Source organism: Chinchilla lanigera, unplaced genomic scaffold (assembly GCF_000276665.1).
Source record: "Chinchilla lanigera isolate Chin_1 unplaced genomic scaffold, ChiLan1.0 scaffold00005, whole genome shotgun sequence".
Taxonomy (NCBI): domain Eukaryota; kingdom Metazoa; phylum Chordata; class Mammalia; order Rodentia; family Chinchillidae; genus Chinchilla; species Chinchilla lanigera.
The window spans coordinates 11,916,991-11,939,137 of NW_004955406.1; the positions used below are offsets into that span (position 1 = coordinate 11,916,991).

The 22,147-nt window shown below is 37.4% G+C and overlaps 1 non-coding gene across 1 annotated transcript; it reads left to right on the plus strand.

The window, feature by feature from the left end:
- The first annotated feature begins 10,109 nt into the window (after positions 1-10,109).
- Positions 10,110-21,304, plus strand: LOC102019243. Its single transcript, XR_001236357.1, has 3 exons — positions 10,110-10,402; positions 14,085-14,127; positions 21,172-21,304. It is a non-coding gene; the product is annotated as an uncharacterized LOC102019243 (transcript).
- Positions 21,305-22,147: the final 843 nt, after the last annotated feature.

Consider the following 22,147-nt stretch of genomic DNA (forward strand, 5'->3'; position numbering starts at 1 on the left):
GCACATATCTGTTAAGAGATTACTAGCAAAAAAATAAATAACCTGTTTTAAACATGGGCAAAAGACTTGAATAAATATTTCCCAAAAAGTTACATACATGGCCACCAGATAAAGTTTTCATCATCACCAATCATGAGAATTATAATTAACACTACCAAGATATATTACCTCACATCTGTTAGAAAACAAAGGTATTGGCAAGGATATGGGGAAATTTAAACTTTTACACACTGTTTGTGATAATGGAAAATTATGCAATTATGGAAAACGTATAAAAAGCCCTTAAAAATTAAAAATAGAACTATCCTATGATCCAGTAATCCCACTCTTGAATATATAGCTAAAAGGATTGAAATAAGAGGTTTCAAAGAAATATCTCTTCTCTTGTGTCTGTTACAGCATTATTCACAATAGCTAAGATAAAGAATCAACATAAATGTTCATAAATGTATGAATGAATAAAAAGAATGCAGACTAAATACATGTGAGAGTTAAAAAAAAAAATACATGTGAGAGTTAATCTTGATTGCCAGTTTGTCTTGAGAGGCAAGTGGGAGATTAGTAAAGCATACTTCTGGAGGCATCTGGGTCATGAGGGTGTGACTTGGGGACTTTTCCTGGTCCCTGATCCCTACCTTTCAGGTTATTCCTCTGCTCTTTGCTTCCCAGATGCCATAAGCAGCTTTCCTCTACCATGCTTTCACCACAATATTTTTGCTTATTAGCATTCTGCTCTACACTTGGGACAGTATGGGCCATTAATCTCTACTTAACAGTATTTTAGGCTTTCTCTATATAGCTTTTGCAAAATATTCCCACCTCCTCTTGCAAGCCAGTTCAGCCAAGTTGGCTGATTATAGAGTGAAATATCTGAAACTGTGAGCCAAAATAAACCCTTTATCTTTTAAACTGTATATGCCAGATATTTTCCCCAGCCACGGAAAGCTGACCAATACAGAAAACTGATACCAAAGAAGTGAGTTAGGTGCTGTGAACATGCTTGACATTGTGATTCAAAAACCTTTGAACCAGGAGCTGGGGATTTAGCTCAGCGGCACAGTGCCTGCCTGGCAAATGCAAGGTAGTGAGTTTGGTTCCTGGTACCAGAAAAAAAAAAAAAAAAAAAAAAAAAACCTTTGAACTGGCTTGCAAGAGGAGGTGGGAAAATTTTGCAAAAGCTTTCTAGAGAAAGCCTAAAATACTGTTAAGTAGAGATTAATGGGCCATACTGTCCCAAGTGTAGATCAGAATGCTAATAAGAATGAGGCCAAGTAAGACTACATCAAGAACTTTCTGTTAGAAATGAGGAGTATACTGGGAATTGAACCACAGACCATTCATGTCCATAGAGAGCCTTCCAAGGCCTCATTGAAGCCCAGAAAATTTATATTTATAATACCATGGAAAAGTTATTGGAATTCTAATGAGTTAATTCCAATCTACCACTTCCAGAGCAACCCATGGAGAGAATAAAGACACTAAGGCATATTTGTAGTTATCGGGAGCCAAGGGGTCCTAGGTCCAGTTATGATGATTGCTAACAGGGACAAAGGCCTCAACCCAGGGCCAAACCCATGTCTTATTAACTGTGAAGAAAGGAGTGGCTTGAGTATGAATGACTGTGAAAATGGTGGGAAGTATGTGAGCACCATGAGCTAGGAAGCATAGGAGGCCTGAAATCACCTCTGCAATATGCAGAGAGAAGGGTATGAAGAAAGAGTAACCTGCATAACACAATTGAGGTAGTAGCTAATATTTTGAGGGTGGTGCTTCAGCTCTGGTGTGTAACTTTTTATATGCTGGGAAGTCATAACCTCTTATCTTGAGGCTCAATCAAGGCCAACAGCATGGAGCACAGCTCTCCACCCCATCCTGACTCACAATTGCTTTTTGTGAGCTACAGGAGCAGAGAAACACTGCTCTGTTGCCTTGCTTCAAAGACTACACATTAGCACCTTGGCTGGACCATACTGCATTGCTTAAAGCCAGTTAAGGGGATAAGAAAAGTCCTAGCCAGCTCTGTATGTATCAGTACATGCCAGGGTTAGCCAAAATGCAGATAACTGCTCTTCCTTCAAGGACAGTTCTCCAGGTGGTCCTCAACACATGTCATCTTCAGGTAAATAATTTGTCTGTGGTTTATCCATACTCTAAAACTTTGTGTGAAGCTAAGTTTAAAAGCAATGGATTCACAGGGTGTATGTGAACCCTGTGAAAACCAGGTGCATTCCGTTAACTGCCTGGGAGAGCCCAGACCCAGTGCCACTCCTAATGCTGCCATTGCAGGGTATGTCTGAGCCTGGGGAGACCTAGGTATGCTACATGAACTTCCTGGGAGAGGCTGGACCTGGAACCCCACCTTCCACTGCCATTATGGGGTAAGTCTGACCCCGGGGAATGCCAAGGACACTCTATGAGCTGCTAGGAGAGGCCAGACCCAGTGGCCTGCCTCACACCACCATCATGTGGCAATTCTGACTTCCAGAAAAGCCAGGGATGCTCTGTGAGGTGGCTGAGAGATGCTGGACTCGGTGCTCCACCTCCTGCCACCATCAGAGGGCAAACCTGACATCAAGGAAACTCAGGAACAATTGGGACATTCAGTGAGCTATCCTGGAAGGGTGGAGACTCAATGCTCCACCTCCTGCATCAAAAATGACAAGACAAAGGAGCAAAATGCAATCTCAGAACTCCACCCCACCAAGAACAGGTCCAGGAGACATCAACATAGGAGAACACAGAGGGCACACACCTGAAATTTCTCAACTGATAGCAACTGATAGCATCAGGCCATAGAAGAAAACAGGTCATAAATAACCTCTCAGGTAAAAAAAGAAATGACAACAATAATGAAAGCATTGCTCAGCACATTTAAAGGAAACATAGATTAAAAAAAAAAGAGAAGAATAGAAAAATCATAGAAACTTTGAATGAACAATATAGGAAAGAATTAGAATGCATGAAACAGATTCAAAGATATATCCAGAAAATTAAAACTTTCATCAAAACCTGGCAAAACTGTTCAAATGAAACTGAAGATAGACTTTCAGACCTTGAAGACAGCATTGCCGCTAATGATCCTAAAGGGAAATATCTCAAAAATAACAAGGAACCAGGAAGTAACAATTCCACAGCTGCACAATAATGCAAAGGAAAAAAAAATGTAACACTGATAGCTGTCAACAAAACAACAGGAGACAACACAAATGGCATAAAAAGATTATTTGAAGAAGTAATAGCAGAAAATTTCCCAAGCATGGCAAAAGCATCTGACAACCAGTAAGGAAGGCATATAGAACTTCAATTAGCCATAACCAAAATAAATCTACACCCAGACATGTAGTGATCAAGATCAAAGAAATTCAACATGAAAACAGCATAGTAAAAGCTGTTACATAAAAGAAACAGATCACCTATAAAGGAATGCCCATCAGAGTCACAGCAGATTTCTAGTCAAGAAACCATCTAGTCAAGAAGAGCTTAGAGTGAAATATTTCAGGTCGTAAAACAAAATAACTTCCAACCCAGACTGATATACCCTGCAAAACTACCTATCAAAATTAATGGAGAAATAAAATATTTCCATGACAAAGAACTGAAGAAATTCATGAGCACAAAACCAATAGTACAAAGACTACTAAAATATATTCTAGAAAGAGATAAAAACAACCACAGTTTCTAGAACAATACAGAGGAATCACCAAGGAAGGTAAGCAATTAAACAGAGAAAAAAAGTAGGGAACCAATAGCAGGAAAATAACATGACAAAGATAATCCAATAGATATCAGCTACAACCATTAATGTAAACTACTTCAATTCACCAATCAAAAGAAGTGGGCTTGCGGAGTGGATCAAGAAACAAAAATCCAACAATATGCTCTCTACAACAAAGACATTTAACTCAAAAGGAAATTCATAGACTGAAAGTCAAAGAATGGAAAACAATTTTCCATGCAGCAGGAACCCAGAAAAAGCAGGGATAGCTATCCTGTTTGCAGACAAAGTGAACTTCAAATCAAGAGTGATCCAAAGAGATAAAGACAGTCACTACCTACTTGTCAGGGGAAAACTTCAAGATAAAGAGATAACAATCATAAATATGTGCACACCAAATATAGGGGCACAAAATTATATAAGGCAAATCTTAATAGACATAAAAAAAAAAAAACTAACAACACAATTGTAATGGGGGACCTTAATATCCAATTGACACCCAATTGACACCCAATTGAAAAAAAAAAAGAAGTCAACACTCAAAGAGCAATAGCATTCCTATATACAAACACATAGATCAACTAGGCAAAGAAATAACAGAACTGAACGAAACTTGTGAACAAATGGACTTAGTAGACGTTTACAGAGTGTGCCACCCACAACATCAGAATACACATTCTTCTTGGCTGCACACAGGACACTGTCTAAAATAGACCACATGCTAGGCCATAAAACATGATTAAGTAAATGCAAAGGAAATGAAATTATCCCACACATATTATCTGACTTCAATGGAATTGGAAATAAATCATGAAAGGAATCACAAAAACTCCATAAACACATGGAAATTAAATAACAGCCTCCTGAGCAACCAATGTGTCACAAATGAAATTGAAGAAGAAATTAAACAATATCTACAATCAAGCAAAAATGTGCATATAACTTACTGAAATCTATAGAACGCAATGAAAACAGTCCTCAGAGAAAATTTATAGCAGTGAACTCACACATCAGGAAAACAGAACGAGAACAAATAAATAACCTAATGTTAAGCCTCAAACTTCTAAAACAGAAAAGCAAGTTAAGCCCAAAGCCCAAAGAAGGGAGGAAATTATAAAGACCAGGGTAGAAAATAATGCAATTGAGACAAAGAAAACAATACAAAGAATTAATGATTCAAAGAGTTGGTTTTTGAAAGAACAAATAAAATTGATAAACCCCTAGACACCCTTATCAAAAAAGAAAGAAAAACTCAAATTCATGCAATAAGGGTGGAAAAAGGTGAAATCGCTATAGATCCTACAGAAATTCAGAAGATCATCAATACCTACTTCAAAAATCTTTATTCTCATAGGATTGAAAACACAGAAGAAATGGACAGATTCCTAGATACATATTAATTACCAAAGCCGAATCAAGAAGATATAAAAATAATCCAATATCAATTAACAAAATTGAAAATGTGACTAAAAATGTACCAATGAAGACAAGTCCAGGTCCTGATGGATTTGCAAATGAATTGTAGAAGAAATTTAGAAAAGATTTAATGTCAGTACTCCTCAAACTCTTCAATGAAATTGAAAGGGAAGCAATTCTCCCTAACTCATTTCTGGAGGCAAGTATTACCCTGATACCAAAACCAGAGAACTAACCAACTAAAAAACAGAACTATAGGCCAATCTCTCTAATAAACATAAACACAAAAATATTCAGCAAAATACTAGCAAACAGAATGCAGCAAATCATCAACAAGATTGTACACCATCACTAACTGGGATTCATCCAAGGGATGCAGGGATGATTCAATATATGCAAATCAATAAATGTAATATACCATATCAAGGGAGCCAAAGACAAAAACCACATGATCATCTCAATAGATGCAGAAAAAGCTTTTGATAAAGTCCAACACTTATTCATGATAAAAACCCTACAGAAAATTGGAACAGATGGTCTTTACCTCAATCCGATCAAAGCCATCTATGACCAACCAACAGCCAATATCATACTAAATGGACAAAAACTGAAAGCCTTCACTTTAAAACCAGGAACAGGACAAGGATGTTCACTATTACCACTCCTATTCAACATAGTTCTGGAAACATTAGCCAGAGCAATTAGACAAGAGAGAGAAATAAAAGGAATAAGGATAGGAAAGGAAGAAGTGAAATGTTTTTGTTTAATTTAAAAACTATAAAATTGGTTTTTTGTAAAAGCAATTCAAGAATAACCAATTAAAATCTTATCCCCATGCTACCCAATACAACCAAGAAGCATTACAACACTCTTACAGTAGGAGAAAGGACATAAAGCAAGAAAGACCACATTAAAGCATGATTCAAATTCAGAAGAGGAAAGGACTCTTAGGTCGGCTTCAGGTCAGTACAAAGGATAAGATAAGATGGAAGCACTGTGTCAGGAACACAGCGCTGCTGTGACACTGAGGTATAATTGAGCAGTAAGTCCAGGGGAAATGAAGACTACATATTCTTGTTCCGTGGGTGTATTGAAGTGATTGAAATTTTTTTTTTTTTAGGAAGAGGTGAACTTATCATTAGTCACAGATGACATGATACTCTACATGTAAGACCCCAAAAACTCCACCAAAAACTCCTAGAATTAATAAATTCAGTAGCATAGCTGGATACAAAGTCAACACTCAGGGCCAGGGATGTAGCTCAGTGGCACAGCGCCTGCCCAGCAAACACGAGGTCGTGAGTTTGATTCCTGGAACTAAAAAAAAAAAGTCAACACTCAAAGAGCAATAGCATTCCTATATATAAATAACAAACACACTGAGAGAGAAAATAGGGAAAACCCTTCACAACAGCATCCAAAAAAATTAAATACTTAGGAATCAATGTAACAAAGGAAGTAAAAGATCTATGGAGTGAAAATTACACTACTTTGAAAAAAGAGATGATGAGAATTTCAGAAAATGGAAAGACATTCAGTGCTCATGGGTAGGAAGAACCAACTTCATAAAAATGGCCATACTCCCAAAATTGTTATACAGGTTCAAGACAATCCCAATAAAAATACCATTAGTATACCTTACAGATCTAGAGAAAATATTCCTAAAATTCATCAGGAGCCAGAGGAGACCCAGAATAGCAAAAACAACTGGAAAATAAAGGCAAGGCAGGAGGCATCACAATCCCTGACTTGAAATTATACTATAAAGCTACTGTGATAAAATAAGCATGGTACAGGAAAAAAAAACAGGCCTGAGGATCAATGGAACAGATTAGAAGATGCAGACACAACTACAAACATACTCAGCCACTTTATCTTTGACAAAGGACCCAAACAGGTTCACTGCAAGGAAGATAGCCTCTTTAATAAATGGTGCTGGAAAAACTGGCTCATCTCACGCCAAAGACTAAAACTAGACCCATGTCTATCACCATGTAGCAAACTAAAGTTAAAATGGATTAAAGATCTAAATATTAAAACAGAAACACTAAATCTACTGGAAGAGAAAGTAGGTACAAATCTTGACGATATAGGGGTAGGCAGAGATTCATGAACAAAAACCAGACTGCATGGAAAATATTTCAAAGAATGAACAACTGGGGTCTCATCTCATTGAAAAGTTTTTGCACATCAAGAGAAATTAGCATGCCAGGTATGATGGCACACACCTGTAATCCCAGCACTCGGGAGGCTGATGCAGGAGGATCATTGTGAGTTGGAGACCAGCCTGGGCTACAAAATGAGCTCAAGGCTAGCCTGAACTGCATAGTGAGACCCTGTCTCAAAAAGACAGAAAAAAAAATCACCAACAAAGTAAAAAGAAAACCCACTAATTGGAAAAAATTTTAGCCAACTCTCCCTCAGACAAAGGACTTCTATCTAGAATGTATAAAGAATTTAAAAAATTAAATTCAAAGAGCCAATCCAAAAATGGGTATCTGAAATAAATACACACTTCTCAGATAAAGAAATACAGAGGCCAAGTAAATACATGAAAAACATCTTCAACATCATTAGTCATTTGAGAAATGCAAATTAAAACAATGCTGAGATTCCATCTCATCCCAGAAAGTATGCCTATCATCAAGAAATCAACCAGTAACAAATGCTGGAGAGGCTGTGAGGAAAAAGGAAACTTTCTCCATGGTTGGTGGGAGTGTAGACTTATACAACCCTGTGGTAATCAGTTTGGAGATTCCTCAGTAAAGTAGGATTACAGGTCCCATTTTACCCAACTATTCCCCTTTTGGGTATTTTTCCAGAATTGAAAACATCATACCATAGCAATATATGCATACCCATGTTTATAGCAGTGCAGTTTTTCTTGGCTAAATCTTGGAAACAACCCAAATGCTCATCAACTGAGGAATGGATAAAAAAGTTGTGGTATTTTTATAAAATGGAATATTACTCAGCTATAAAGATAAAATTGAGGCTTTTATAGGTAAATGGGTGCAACTAGAGACAACACTCCTAAGTGAATTAAATCAAACTCACATGTATAAACATTGTATTGTCTCCCTAGTGTAAAAAACCAAAAAAGCAAATAAAATCTGAAAGGTACAATAGATACTGTGAGAGGGAAAGAAACTGCTCAAAAGAATAGAACAACTGGGATGAAGGAAAACAGAAAATAAAGAAAAAAGTAAGACACAAACACACAAAAACACGCAATAGCTAAGATAATTGTACTGCTAATTTCTATTGTTTTATTGAAAGGAACAATTAATGTTTAATTGTTTGATCAATCTTACATGCCTATATTTGTTTATCTGAGTAACTAATTTGAAGATAACAACATGTAATACAGCAACCACTGTTAGTTTCCTACCACCTTGTTTGAAATTCTGCATTGTTTTTGTGTTGTTTTGTTTATGTATTTGTCTTTGTTTTTTTGTTTGTGTTCTTTTCTCCTTAAAATTAAAAAAAGGCGATGGATAAATCAGTCTAACAGAGAAATTTTCAGCCCACTGTTTATTTAGGCTGTTGTACAAGTACTGCTGGCTGCTTTTGGCTAGATTTTTAGTGAGAATTAGATGCAAACAGCAGAGTGGAACGATTTGAAAAATGTTCAGTTTGGCCAGAAAAAAAGTGTGAATTTGGGGCCAGAGGAGTTGTGGTTACTGAAGAGACTACCACCATTAGAAAGCAGCAAGATACTTTGTATCTAGAGAAGAGGAAAGGTGCTCTGAGTGCATCACAAGAATCAGAAAGATTCCACCTACTGCAGGCTTAAAAGGATGAAAGTATATATTTATTTTGATGCCTTTGCTTTAAGAAGTGAAACTTAGGGTTTCCTGCTAACTCAGAGCTGACCAGGAAAGTGTTTCCATGCACTCAGCCATCCAAGCACTTAGATTCAATTACAGTTATCATCTATGTGGTACCAGTTTTGCAGGTCCCAGACACCAGAATCCAAAGTTAGGGGGTCACAAAGCCTTACATCCAGGTTTCAAAGGAACTACATAGGGAGACCCGAGAGAGAGAGAGAGAGAGAGAGAGAGAGAGAGAGAGAGAGAGACAGACTCCATGTGCGGACAACTGGGCTGCCAAAAACCCTTTGGCACTCACATCTCGCTGCCATGTACCCCAGATGCTGCACATGGAGCTACAGGTTGACCTGTTGGACTTTGGTCTTGCTTTGCTCCAATTCATTTCTACCTTCTTTTCCTCCCTTTTGAAATAGGAATGTTTATCTTTGCCCATTGCATCTTAGTACTAAGTAACATATTTCTGGATTTTACAGTGCACAACTGAAAGTTTGCCTTGAGTATCAGAGGAGACTGCCTTGGACTTGGAACAATGCTGCAAGTCTTGTGACTCTGAGGAGGGCATCATTGTGTGTTTGGTTGTACACAGAGTATATTAGGCAGAGATATGACTAAAGACTCCTGGCTCAGAAACTTCAGGAAATATCCCTAAACACAAAACCTAAGATGGTCTAAATTTTAGCTTCACACATTCAGTGGAGAAAGTAAAATTGATGGCTACTGCTGCTTCCATAACCATTCTTTTGATGCCTGGGGTGAATATCGAAGAATAGCTTTATGCTTTCTCAAACTCAGTTTACTAGCTCCCCCTGCTGGCCCAATCTGTTTGAATTTCTCCCAAATCTTGAACTTTAAAATCACATTTTTGGAGTAGAAGACCACAGACATAGAAATGCTTACTCACCTAAACTACTGTCTCCTTTATGACAGTTGCTGTGATTGTTCAAGCGCATTTCTGGGACGCAGACGGTTCAGCTCGCTGTACAGGCTGTGATTTGGCTCCCTCTGAAGGCAACAATGACAACAGCAGTGCTTACCACACGCTTCTCTTATAATTGGGACATTGGTTGAACTTTGACTTTTAGGAAGGTAAGGGTAAAAGGTAGGAGCTGTTTATGTCTTTCTAATCAAAAGCTGTATTCCAACTCGCCACCTAAATTTCCTTGGAGATACCTGAAGTATCAAAACCATGTTGCTACACCACTTTTTTTCCCTAAAGAATACTTTGTGCTATCGCTAGTTTGAAAGGAAATAAGTTGTTTTGGTCTTACTAGGAGCACTTTGATCAAAATCAGCACTCTGTTTATTCTTCTTTTATGAAAACCAAGGAATCTGAGTTTCAAATTGTTTTGCTTTTATTTTTGTTTACAGACAAACACACTCTTGGCTTTCCAACTTGGAGAAATAATTCAAGTCCAACTATCTGCTCTGTGCTAACAAGGTAAGTGTCCTGGGTTTCTTTCAGAGTGGAAACAGAAACTTCCTTTGCAGAGGAGGGATATTATACTTGGAGAGTGCATTCTTTGAGAATGAATGTGATTCTCTTCTAGATACTCTTGATTAGGGTTGATGCACCAGAGTAAAGTAGAGATCCCCCGACTGCCCAAGCAAAGAAGTTGTAAGAACACAAAGTTGCAAAGGTGTCAGGGAGAATCACAAGCAAGGGACTTTCACTGATTCTAAATTTACCTCATCTCAGCATATGAATGAAATAAGAACGCTAGGCATTGGGAAACCCAAAATACTATACAGCCATTGTGATAAGAAATACTATAATAAAAGTAGGAGCCAATGGGGTAGTGATAAGAAAGGCTAATTAATCAAATTGCAAACTGACAGAAATTCTAATGGATTATATTATCAGCAGATTACCCACAGGTCTCTCTGACTCAAAAGAGATTGGAACTGATCATTTAAGTATAGGTGGTTAGGTATGGAATGGTCAGTTAAGTACAGGGTTTTCCTGTTGGACAATGGTTTAGCTCAGTAGATCAGGTCTCCTTTCTGCAAAAAGACTAGACAAAACCAATCTTTATGAACGTACTTTGTGTTTTGTAGCAAACTTCATAGTTTCCAAAGAGTTTACATCTACTTCTTATACTCCAAACCCTGCACACCACCAGGATTCTCTCCCACCTTTAAACTCACATGTTTTTGTTTTGTTTGGCACCCATTATTGATTTTCTTTTTGCATTCATCTATTTTATTTTAAAGAGAATAAAAAATGTTAAAAATTTTTAAACGATATAAAATTTCAAAACAAGATGATAGGAAATCAATAATGGTTGTCATATTATATATTGTTATCTTCAAAGTAATTGCTCACATTACCAGATATGGACAGGTAAAACTGATCAAAAAAATTAAACATTAACTATTCCTTTCAAGGAACCAATAGAAATTAGTACTGCAGTTATCTTGGCTATCATATATATATTCCCTCCATTCTTTCTTTCTTTTGTCCTTTCCCTCATCCCAGTTCTTTCCTTCTTTCATTGTTTTGCTTTTTTTTGTTGTTGTTTTCTTTTTTTGTCTTTTTAAGACAGGGTCTTATTATGCAGTTCAGGCTGGTCTTGGACTCACTTTGTAGCCCAGGCTGGTCTCAAACTCACAACAGTCCTCCTGTCTCAGCCTCAAGAGTGCTGAGATTACAGATGTGTGCCACCATACCCTGCTGTTCTTTCTTTTTTAGTAGTTTCTTTCCCTGTTATAATATCTATTGTACCTTTCAGATTTTATTTAATCTTTTGGTTTCTTACACTAGGGAGACAATACAATGTTTAAACATGTGGGTCTGATTTATTTCCCTTATGAGTATGGTCTCTAGTTGCATCCATTTACATATAAAAGCCTCAAGTATATCTTTTTTATAGCTGAGTAATACTCCATTGTATAAAAATATGACATCTTTTTCACCCATTCCTCAGTTGATGGGCATTTGGGTTGTTTCCAAGATTTAGCTATAACAAATTGTGCTACTATAAATACGGGTGTACATGTATTGCTGTGGTATGATGTTTTCAGACCTTCTGGGAAAATACCCAGGAGGAGAATAGCTGGGTAAAATGGGACTTCTAATCCTAGTTTACTGAGGAATCTCCAGACCGATTTCCACAGTGGTTGTACCAGTCTACACTCCCTCCAACAGGGGAGAAGGTATCCTTTTTCCCCCACAGCCTCATCAGCAATTATTCTTAGTTGTTTTCTTGATGATAGCCAGTCTGGGGTGAGATGGAGTCTCAGTGCTGTTTTAATTTGCATTTCTCAAATGACCAATGATGTTGAATGTTTTTTCATGTATTTACTTGCATTTGTATTTCTTTATCTGAGAAGTGTATATTCACCTCAGATGCCCATTTTGGATTGGGTCTTTGAATTTGGGGGGGGGTCTAAATTTTTTAATTTTTATATATTCTAGATAGAAGTCCTTTGTCCAAGGGACAGTTGGCTAAAATTTTTTCCCAATTACTGGGTTTTCTTTTTACTTTGTTGGTGATTTCTTTTGATGTGCAAAAACATTTCAGTATGATGGGATCCCAGTTGTTGATTCTTTGAAGTATTTCCAGTGCAGTTTGGTTTTTGTTCAAGTACTCTCTGCCTACCCCTATATCTTCAAGATTTCTACCTACTTTCTTTCCAGTAGATTTAGTATTTCTGTTTTAATATTTAGGCCTTTGATCCAGTTTGACTTTTGTTTGGTGCACAGTGACAGACATGGGTCTAGTTTTAGTCTTTGGCATGAGGTAAGCCAGTTTTTCCAGCACCATTTATTAAGAGGCTATCTTTCTTCCAATGAACTTGTTTCACCCCTTTGCAAAGATAAAGTGGCTGACTGTGTTTGCAGCTGTGTCTGCGTCTTCTAATCTGTTCCACTGATCCTCAGGCCTGTTTTTTGGCCAGTACCATGCTGATTTTATCACAGTAGCTTTGTGGTATAATTTCAAGTCTGAGATTGTGATGCATCCTGCCTTGGCTTTGTTGCCCAGGATTGCTTTTGCTATTCTAGGTCTCCTCTGATTCCAGATGAATTTTAGGAATGATTTCTCTAGATCTGTGAGGTATACTAATGGTATTTTGATTGGGATTGCATTGAGTCTGTACAAGAGTTTTGGGAATATGGTCATTTTCACAATGTTGATTCTTCCTATCTATGAGCACAGAATATCTTTCCATTTTCTGAAATTCTCTTCAATCTCTTTTTTCAGAGTATTGCAATTTTCACTCTATAGATCTTTAACTTCCTTTGTTACACTGATTCCTAAGTATTTCAATTTTTTGGATGCTATTGTGAAAGGTGTGGTTTCCTTAATTTCTCTCTCAGTCTGTTTGTTATTTGCATAAAGGAATGCTACTGATTTGTGAGTGTTGACTTTGTATCCAGCTATGCTACTGAATTTATTAATTCTAGGAGTCTTATGGTGGAGTTTTGGGGGTCTTTTATATAGATTGTCATATCATCTGTGAATAAGGATAACTTCACTTCTTCCTTCCCTATCCTTATTCTTTTTATTTCTGTCTCTTTTCTAGTGGCTCTGGCTAATTTTTCCAGAACTATGATGAATAGGAGTCATGACAGTGCACATCCTTGTTTTATTCCTGATTGTAAAGTGAAGGATTTCAGTTTTTGTCCATTTAGTATGATATTGGTTGTTTGTTTGTTATAGATGGCTTTGATCAGATTGAGGTAAAAACCATCTATTTCAATTATCTGTAGGGTTTTTATCATGAATGAGTGTTGGAATTTATCGAAAGCTTTTTCTGCATCTATTGAGATGATCATGTGGTTTTTGTCTTTGGCTTTCTTGATATGGTGTTTTATGCTTATTGATTTGCATATATTGAACCATCTCTTCATTCCTGGGATGAATCCTAGTTGATCATGCTGTATAATCTTCTTGATGATTTGCTGCATTCTGTTTGCTAGTATTTTACTGAGTATTTTTGTGTTTATGTTTATTAGAGAGATTGGCCTATAGTTCTCTTTTTTGGTTGGGTCTTTTTCTGGTTTTGGTATAAGGGTAATACTTGCCTCCAGAAATGAGTTAGGAAGAATTTCTTTCCTTTCAGTTTCATTAAAGAGTTTGAAAAGTATTGATATGAAATGTTCTCTAAATTTCTTTTAGAATTCACTTGTGAATCTATCAGGACCTGGGATTTTCTTTGATGGTAAGTTTTTAAACATGTTTTCAATTTCATTAATTAATATTGGGTTATTTAGAAATTTTATATCTTCTTGATTCAGCTTTGATAATTCATATGTATCTAGGAATCTGTCCATTTCCTGTTTTTTCCATCCTATGACAGTGAAGGTTTTTGAAGTAGGTATTGATGATCTTTTCAATTTCTACAGGGTCTGTAATGATTTACCTTTTTCATTCCTTATTGCATGAATTTGAGTTTTTTCTTTCCTTTTTTGATAAGATTGTTTATCAATTTTATTTATTCTTTCAAAGAACCAACTCTTCAATTGATTAATTCCTTGTGTTTTTTCCTAGTCATCATTGTTTTAATTTCTCCTCTAATCTTTATAATGTCCTTCCTTCCTTAGCTCTTCTTTTTGTAGAAGTTTGAGGTGAAGCATATGGTTGTTTATTTGTGTTCATTCTCTTTTCCTGATGTGAGAATTCACGGGTATGCTTTTCCCTCTGAGGACTGCTCTCATTGCATCCCGCAGGTTCCAGTAAATTGTATCTGCATTTTTGTGTGATTGTAAATATTGTTTAATTTCTTCTCTAATTTCATCTGTGACCTATTCAGGAGGCTGTTATTTAATTTCCATGTGTTTATGGAGTTTTTGTGGTTTCTTTTGCAAGTAATTTCCAATTTCATTGCACTAGGGTCAGATAATATGCATGAGAGAATTTCAATTCTTTTCCATTTACTTAAGCATGTTCTATGGGCTAGTATATGGTCTATTTTAGAGAACATCCTATGTCCAGCTGTGAAGAATTTGTATTCTAATATTGTTGGGTGGAACACTGCAAAGGTCTGCTAAGTCCATTTGTTCACAAGTTTGGTTCACTTCTGTTATTTCTTTGCTGATTTTTTTGTCTAGTTTACCTATCTCTTTGTGGCAATGGGGTGTTAATGTCCCCCATTAAGAATGTGTTATTGTTTATTTAATTTTTCACGTCCATTAAAATTTGTCTTACATAGTTGGGTACTCCCATATTTGGTTTATACATATTTATGATTTTTATATTTTCCTTTTGCAGTTTTCCCCTAACAAGTTTGTAGTGACCTTCTTCATCGTCTTGATCTTTCTTGGTTTGAAGTTTACATTGTCTACAAAGAGGATAGCTACCCCTGCTTTTTTCTGGGCTCCTGTCACATGGAGTATCATTTTCCATCCTTTGACTTTCAGTCTATGATTTTCCTTTTGAGTTAAATGTGTTTCTTGTATGCAGCATATTGTTGGATTTTGTTTCTTGATCCACTCTGCCAGTCTACTTCTTTTGATTGATGAACTGAGGCCATTTACATTCATGGTTATAACTGATATGTACTGGCTTATATTTGTCATGTTATTTTCCTGCTATTGGTTCCCCCACTTTTGCCCTCTGTTTAATTGCTTGTGCTGCTTTGTGGTTCCTTTCTATTGTTGTTCTTAGAGTTGTGGTCATTTTCATCTCTTTCTAGAATATCTTCCAGCACTCTTTGTAGGGTTGGTTTGGTAGTCATCAATTTCTTCAGTTGTTCTTTGTTGTGGAAGAATCTTATTTCTTCATTAATTTTGAAAGATAGTTTTGGAGGATCCATCAGTCTGGGTTGGAAGTTGTTTTCTTTCAGGACCTGAAATACTTCAGTCCCAGCTCTTCTTGACTTGATGTTGGTTTGTGCTGAGAAGTCTGCCATGATTCTGATGGGCTTTCCTTTATAGGAGATCTGTTTCTTTTCTCTAACAGCTTTTAATGTTCTGTTCTTGTGCTGAATTTCTGGGATCTTGATCACTGTATCTCTGGGTATACATTTATTTTGGTTATGGCTAATTGGGGAATCTGTATGTCAGGTTCTTTCCCTGTGCTTAGAAAATTTTCTGTTACTACTTTTGCAAATAGTCTTTTTATGTCATTTGTGTTGACTCCTGCTTTTTTTGTTTATACCTATCAGTCTTATATTATTTTTCTCTGCATCATCTTGCAGCTATTGAATAGTTATTTTGGGGTTCCTTCTTACTTTTAAGAGATCTTTCCTTTCATGATTGCTAGCTGCAATGCTATCTTCAAGGTCTGAAAGTCTATCTTCAGTTTTATTCAAGTGGTTTTGCCAGCCTTTAATGGAATTTTTAATTTTCTGTATATCTCTTTGAATCTGTTTCCATGCATTCTAATTCTTTCCTATATTGTTCATTCAAGGTTTCCATCATTTTTCTATGCACCTTCATTTTTTCTTTAGATGTGCTGTGCAATTCTTTCATTAGGTTTGTTATTTCTTTTTCATCTGAGAGATTAATTCTGATCTGATTTCTTCTATGGCTTGATGGAGTTATTTCTTCACTTCAGTTGCTATCCTTTCAGAAATTTCAGGTTGTGACTGCCAACTTCTATGTTGACATCTTCTAGACTTGTTCTGGGTGGCCTGGAGGTCTGAGACTGCATTTTGCTCCTTCATACTGACATTTTCTATTTAAGACCAATTTTTTTATTTTGCTTTCTGTGGTGATCCTTGTGAGTTTTAGTAGCAGGTAGCTATATCACTAATATCAAGGGCTCTCCAGGAATAGTCTGCACTTCAGGGATATCTTCTGTGTAGGAGATTCTTGGTTTGTGTCTGTCCCAAGATTCTACCTTCCCAATTGAAAGTGAGATGCTGGTTTCTGTTTGGCCCAGTCCCCAGTCTTTTAGTGTAGGGCTATGGTGAAGTTCTTATCTCAGAGCTTCCCAATATTGCTACACAAGTGGGAACAACTGATTACAATAGATATGACATCCCAGCTACAGCAGTACATTTAGTAGTAAGCACAATTTAAAAACTGACCAATTGTGATAACTATTGATTTTGTACTTAAATCATAGAAGTAAAGTCTATAGTTATATAACAGAAAAAAATCATAAATTTGGAGTTTTTATAGAAAATGTTTCCCCTTATTAGAGTGGTTTTACCCTGGATTCCTCTGGACAAGACGTTTGCCATGTCACAAGTACTTCCCATGCTGGCTGCCTGACCCACAGCGCAGGGGTATGGGCCAGGCACCAGGGTTCCTTCAGACTGAGGCAACCTGGATGGCACAGGGGCAGTGGGTGGGGTTTCTCCCCCATGATTTGATTTTCAAACCAAAAATTTTTCCTTTAGAGATGGCAAGGGAAAGTAGTAAAAAAAAAGTCTTTAATGTTCTATTTTACAGATATGGAAAAAACATGATAGAGAAATGAAGAATTTTGTCCAAAGTTATCTGCCTGTTTACAGGCAGTACAGTAGCATTCAGAACTCTCAATGTCCACCTTGCTCATGACCTTTCTTTATTGACTGAAAGCATATTTTAATATGGTTACTCTCATTCAAAAGATCATGGACTATAAATATGGATTAATTTTAAAAGGTGCAAATCTTCAATTTGTTTCTCCTGCCAGTACAGTACCTAACCAGTCTTTAAAAGACAAGATGTTTTTCCCCAATTCCTTTTCGCCCAACATCCTACTCTAACTAGGGCCAAAGAGAGTCTGCAAACATTTGTGCTGAGGGCGGGCTGCTGTTATAGGACTTAGCACATGTGTCCTTTGTGTGTCAGCCCCTCTCTACACAACAGCATCCTTGAGGGATGTCACTGGTGTTATTTGTGTTTTACTTCCAGCACTTGATTATGTTTGTTCAGTAGCTAAGTCTTCGGGCTCCCATTCTTGGCTCAGTACCTGCACTTAGAGGTAGCCAGGATTCTCCTGTTGAGTGAATGTGTTTACTACCAGCCCATTCACTTCAGCACACATCTCACTTTACCAACACAATTACACATTTCTTTTGTGTCATTACAAAGACAGAGCACAGCAGAGATCTGCCAAATCCAGAGCTTCACCTAATAGCCCAAAACTGCAAGTATTTTTTGAAAAGGCCATATTTATTTCTAGTTAGAAGCTGCTTAGACCTCCTACATCTCAACCCAAGAGAATCAACAAGTGTATTTGCCCATGTGCTTCCAAACTTGAGGATGAAGTTATCTGTGTGAGCTGTTTTTTCCAGAGAGAATAGACGGAAGGAAGTAGAAAGCAGGGAAATACAGAATGAACACAGTGTATTTTGTACCACTTTCTTCTGTATAAATAATACATCTAGTGTAATACTCACATAATCATTTAACTTGGACATTGTTTTTATATTTCAAATAATACATCTAAAGTTGTTTTAGTAGTTTTCTCTGGGTCATATGACTAGTCAGTAGCAGAAACAAAATAGAGACCAATTCTGCTGACACCAGAGCCCCTTCCTGGCTTTCCAAAATAAAGACTCCAAAGAAAACACAAATTAAAAAGAAAAAGTATAAATTTTACAGTAGATGTTGCAGTAAACAGGAATGGGGAACTCAACCTTACAAAATGCAAGACAGCCAATACTTTTGAACAGGCAAATCTCTTTCATTATCATTTTAAGCTCATAAATCTGCCTTGGAGTGAATTCACTTTAAAGAATCTGGGAGCTCAGAAGTTCTTTGCTCCCTGTAGTCAGTAAAGGCACATTTCATCTGTGCCTGGGACTCCTGACCTGATTAGGAGGCAAGTTGCAAAGCCAGAGGAACAAACTCCAAAATGTGTAGTCGCAAACCTGAGCAAAGGTGAACGTGAAAGGGAAAAACTGTACAAGAGAAATTATTCTTTTTAAAATTTATGGTTTTGAAACTGCCTAGCTCTGTAACTGCTTCATCGGTTTGTAATTACTTTCTTTTTTTTTATTTTAAAGCGAGTAATACATGAGAAACAAACAAACAAAAAAATAGAACAATAGCAGCATACCAGTATCATGAACATAAACAAATCAAAGCAAGAACATTCAAAGTGATACAGGGTCTCAAGACAAAATAATACAAATCAACAGTGGTTGTTACACCTCACATCGCCATCCTCAACTATATTGCTCAGATTAGCAGATGCAAGAATGAAAGATTGCTCAAGCCATTAAAGAGAATAAGAAAATAATTCTTCAATAAAACATTAGAGATAATACAGAGTTTCACTAGACAAGATAGTAGGAGTTCACCATTGTAATTCCATTGCATATTGTTACCTTCAAATCAGTTGCTCAGACCACCAGACACAAGCATGCAAAGTGAGTCAGAGCATGAGAAATTGTGAGCATTAACTGTTCATTTCAGTACACCATCAGACAACAGCAATACACTCATTGCAGCTATTCATATATATATTTATGTTTTGCCTTCCTTCTTTATTTTTTCTTCTTTCCCTCATCCCAGTCATTCCTTCCTTCAAGCAATTTCTTTCCCTTTCCTATCATCTAGTGTACATTTTGAGTTTTACCTAGTCTTTCAGGTTCCTACACCAAGGAGACAACTGGAAACAACCCAGATGCCCATCCACTGAGAATGGATAAAAAACTTGTGGTATTTTTATACAATAGAGTATTACTCAGCTGTTAAAAAAGATAAACTCGAGGCTTCTGTAGGTAAATAGATGCAACTAGAGACCATACTCATGAGTGTAATTACTTTCTTGAGCCTTATAACCACAAGAGAATAACCAAACATACAGGATGCCTGATTTTACCCAGCATAATAAACTAATGATCATTAATCTACCCTTGTAATCGATAAGCTCACCCTGCTAGCTCATCAGAAGAACTGCCAGGCTGTTCTGTCTTGCCTTTGTACCTCCTGCTTGTGCATCATATAAAAGCCCTAGACCACAAGAAATCAGGGCCTTATATTTTGGGAGTGATCCCAGTCAGTGCCCATCAATGTAAGTAAATCTGCCTCCAAATTCTGGACGTAGTTTCAGTGTTTCTGCTTGCCATTGCAAAGGCAAAGTCTTAGTGACAGAAGTAACCAGATACCTCAGGCTCTTCAGTTATGATGAATGATGATGCTATTTTTCCCATGTGCTGGTGCAGGAAGCTCATAAATATTTGCTTTCTTGGTTCTCCAAAGCAGATATCACTATGATAAGTGACATGCAATTACAAAAATCACACTGGCTTTATATAGCTAGATGTCTTTTCAGAAAATATTACATCTTCACAAGCAAAGTCAAATCAGTTAAACACATTTTGTAAAACAAATACATTGAGAGCAACTGTTGTTTGTGTGTTTTCTGGGTTGGCCAAGAAGGTTACAGGGAAAACAGCACTTACAACTAAGTGCACTTGACACACCAAAAGCCTTAGCATGATGTAAACCCAACTTACTGAAATTAAATGAGTATCTCCTCAGATCAGCCAAATGCTATACTGGGGTATCTGGAAGCCCAAATTATAAAACTTTTACAAATGGATTCTAATTCCCATGACATATACATGCTCCACTACCAAGCATAAGCATCATTATTTCCATTTGACCTCATACTGGACTCCAGAATGTCTCATGTGACTTTTTTGAGACTGTTATGGTCAGTTTTGCCTCTGTACAAGATAAAGAACCCTAGCGCTCTTCTACATGTAATATCCTCAGTGTACTGCAAGACATGGCCATGATCAGTTATTCTGTAAGACTCTAGATGTGTTGACTAAAAAAGAACATTTTCATTGACTGCAATTCCTAGAATTCAGAGAGGCAAGAGAGTAGCAAAAGAACTCTTTCAGTACTGAGAGGATCTATCCCCAAGAGCTGAAGATACAGGCTACACCATAAATAATAAGTAAATTAAACTGAACTCTTACTATGTAACCATTAAGTTTCTAAAGTTCTTCCAACATATAGCAATCATTTAGTCTTCACAACTCTAGTATTTATTATTATTATTATTATTATTATTATTAATTATTATTATTATTATTATTATTATTATTATTGGGTCCTTTTACTGGTGAGAAAAGCAAGGCACAGAAAAAATAAAAGGTGAGTCTAAAAATAACACAGTTAATGGGTCACAAAGTCAATACTTAAACCAAAACAATTGGATCTCAGAACCTGTATTTTTTAGCAAAAATGTGATTCAGCCTCCACTCAAAGATGTAGGAGAGTATTTCTAGCACTACCCAAGCCCACTCTGTGTCCAGGCTCTGTGCCAACCTTGTGATATAAAGAAGCGCTACTTGACCTTCCTCTCACAGAGCGTCCCATGGCCAAGAGAGTGGCGGTGATTGGAGCCGGGGTGAGCGGCCTGTCCTCCATCAAATGCTGCTTGGATGAGGACCTGGAGCCCACCTGCTTTGAGAGAAGCGACGACTTCGGGGGAATGTGGAAGTTCACCTTGCATGCCTTCCCCGCACCCATCTCCCTCAGTCCTAATATGGCCAGTCGCTCTGTTTCTGCCCAGTCAGGTGGCTTCAGCCTGCCTTGGTGACCAAGGAAGGGAGTGGCTCACTGCAGCGCAGGAACGGACGTGTGCGTGGTGCAGCGATAGGCACTATGCAGTCGCAGTCTGATAAGTGAGGAGCCGCGGGAATAGACAGGGCATGGTCTGAGGTATAAAGGGAGAGGAAGGAGTTAAGTCTGACAGACAAACAATGTTGGAAATTTATGATGATTTCTGGGCCATGGACATAATAAAACAAAGTAGCAGAGTTGAGCTGACCAGCATTAGTAAATATGGAGTAGATTACCCCAGGGAAAACGTGTGAGAGATCACCAAGTTGCATTCCCCTGAGCAATGAAGCCCCTTGCCAAGACCTTTACCTGACCTTTACTTCAACCCTCTTTCCTGAGATGTGCAGAGCTGGCTATACTGAAGTAGATGTTCCCTTAATTGTCCAAAAGAATGTGATAGTGCCCTGCCAAGGTGCCAGCGACTCTCAGGATAGCAAAGCAGGTCAGAATTGCCCCTGCTTATGGTTGGAATAGAGGCTCCATCAAGAACCTGTGAGACTCCAGGGCTACGACATGAGATGACATCTCAGCTGGGCCCATTGGACTCAAAAAGAATTATACCTTCCTAGCAATAAAAGTGCCAGCCTTGCTTACATCAAGCTATCTGTTGTACCACTAACTGGAGGGCCTCTGTCCCTGGTACAAAAGTACTCTGTTTCTCCTTATAGCCATGCCTGCAAAGTTTCTCTTCCCACGCATTCTGCTGCAATCTCCACCTAC